The 2483-nt window shown below is 44.9% G+C and overlaps 1 long non-coding RNA gene across 1 annotated transcript in view; it reads left to right on the plus strand.

The window, feature by feature from the left end:
* The first annotated feature begins 301 nt into the window (after positions 1–301).
* LOC125482234 overlaps positions 302–2483 on the plus strand; it is a 3018-nt gene continuing 836 nt past the window's right edge. Inside the window, exons 1-2 of the long non-coding RNA XR_007261580.1 lie at positions 302–682; positions 1339–1382. This is a non-coding gene — a long non-coding RNA (uncharacterized LOC125482234). The remainder of the gene's footprint in view (positions 683–1338; positions 1383–2483) is intronic.

A 2483-nucleotide genomic window follows, 5' to 3' on the forward strand; every position in this document is an offset into this window, starting at 1 on the left:
AGAGACTAGGATCCAAGGGAACAGAATCAGCGAGACGGGACAATCCTTTAGAACTGAGGAGGAATTTCCTTAGCCAGACGGCAGTGATTCTGTGGAAACCCATTGTTGCAGAACGGTGTGGAGGCCAAGTCATTGAGTGCCTTAAAGACAGGGATAGTAGGCTTTTATTTGGTAAGGGGATCAAGGGTTACGCAGAGAAGACAGGTGAATGGGTTTGAGAAATATATCAGCCACGATTGAATGGTGGAGCAACCCCGATGGGCCAAATAGCCTAATTCTGCTGCAGTATCTTATGGTCTTCGGTTATTTGCTTGGGTTCGGAGGGTGGGCAAGGAATCTCTGTGTTTAGGAGTCTGTGTTAGCAATGGCTCAGGCTGTGGGGAGAGGGCCTCAGTTTGTGAAGGAGGGTCTGCGATGGTGCCCTGTTTCTCAGGATAATGTGGAAGGTCTCAGGGTTCAGAGTCTCACGTTGTGAATGTAAAGTCAGATATTTCAGATTGGGGCTGGCTCTCAGTTCACTGTTGGGTGTCAGCAGATCAGGGCAATGTGGGCATGAGGGGCTGAGTCTGGATGGGAGTGAGGGTCTCTAGCATTTCCTCTGATTTTCTGACAGTCTGTCGACACTCACTGAACATTCCTTGTTTCACAGGAGGAGTGAAGAGCAACTACAATTGCACAAACAGTAAGCTGACAATGCACATATCTCTGTTACTGTTTGACTAACTTCTTTCTGTTTCAAACAAAGATCCACAAAATGCTGGAGATCTGAAACACAAAAAGAACAGAAATTACTGAAGAAACTCCGCAGCTCTGGCAGCATCTATTGAGAGAATAAACGTTAACATTTTGAGTCCTTTGGAGTTCTGTTAGGAGTGTCACTGGACCCAAAGCATTAACTGTGCTTTCTCTCTACAGATGCTGTCTCAGGTGTTGAGTTTCTCCAGTAATGTCAGGTTTTGTTGTTTGTCTGGTCTAGTCTCGACTAGTGTGGTCTGTTTGTCCTTCATTCTCCTCTTGCTCTCTCCCGAGCTCTCTCTCTCTCTCATTTCTCCTCAGGTGCTCTCTCCCTCTTTCTCGTGCGTTCTCTCTATGACTTTCATTTTCACCCCTCATACTCTCTATCTCTCATTTCTCCTGCTGTTGAACTTTCTCTTTCATTTGTCTCTCTCATGCTTTCTCTGTCTCTCGTTTCTCCCATTCATGCCTTCTCCCGCACTCCCTCTCTCTTGTTTCTCTCTCCTGCACTCTGTCATTCTTCCTCTCGTGTGTGCTGTCTCCATCATTTTTTCTCTCGCTGTGATAATGAAAAGTTTTTAATGCCTCTCTTTCCATTAACAGCTTCTGACGAAAGGTCACCTTCTCACAGTTCAACCATACCTGAGGTATGATTGGTGTTGGTCAATGTTGGGAGCAGATCATTGTAATTGAGATATTGGAGCTGGTTTTAACTATAAATCTGAGGGTGGACTCTGAGCTTAGTGTCTCTCTCTATCTCTGTGTCATCACTAAGACCAGCTGTTAAAATTCAACACTGAGACTTCATACTGACCTTGTAGAAATGGTTGCTCCTATAAGGGTCTCAACCTCGAGATATCTTTGAGAGGTGGGGTTTGGGCTGTAGAAACAACCATAAACATCTCATCCTGGATGTGGTCTCCTGTCGCCTGCTCGACTTCCTCATGGAAGTCATTATTCTGTAAGTTCTTGCTGTAGTTGGTTCCTGGAGTTTGGTGTTACTCTCCCAGGATTCTGAATCACCGAATGTTTGCAGAGTGCAGTGTGGTGGGTAGGGCTGGATCTGATGGAGAACTCGCAGCAGTTCAGGAGACCAGACCGTGAGGAGTTTTTGGATCTAGTAGGGAGTGCAGAGTAGGCGGACCACAATGAAATGTAGACATCAAGGGTTAAATTGCACAGAGATTTAAAAAACTAGGGTTGTGTTCCCTGAAATGTCGAAGGTTAAGGGCTGATTTAATGGAGGTTTTCAAGAAATTAAGAGAAGTGGATATGTAGAGCGAGGGGAACTGTTTCCACTGGTTAGGGTGTGTAGTTTCAGACTAGAGTCAGTGTAATTAGAGCCAGACCAATCGAGAGTGAAAATTGGAAACACTTTGACACACATAAGGTGGGAAATGGTTAAAATGCTCTTCCTCAGTAGGAAATTAATGCAAAATGAACATTACAGATTTAAAGTCAGTAAAACTCATAATTAAGGGACAGATGGAAGACGGGCAAATAGATTAAGATGACAAACCATCCATGATCTCCTTGAATAGTAGAATATGATCAAGGGGCTAAATGTCATTTTTCTGTTCTTGTGCACCAGTGGATTTTCATCGTGTTTCGGGAGTGGGTCTGATGTGTTTTGCTGGTGGTTCAGGAGTGGGTCACAGGGGGTTTGCTGGTGTTTGGGGAGTGGGTTACAGGGATTTTGCTGGTGTTTGGGGAGTAGGTCACAGGAGTTTTGCTGGTGGTTCGAGAGT

The sequence above is a fragment of the Rhincodon typus genome, unplaced genomic scaffold (genome assembly GCF_021869965.1).
Source record: "Rhincodon typus isolate 14 unplaced genomic scaffold, sRhiTyp1.1 hic_rhity00007484, whole genome shotgun sequence".
Lineage (NCBI taxonomy): Eukaryota > Metazoa > Chordata > Chondrichthyes > Orectolobiformes > Rhincodontidae > Rhincodon > Rhincodon typus.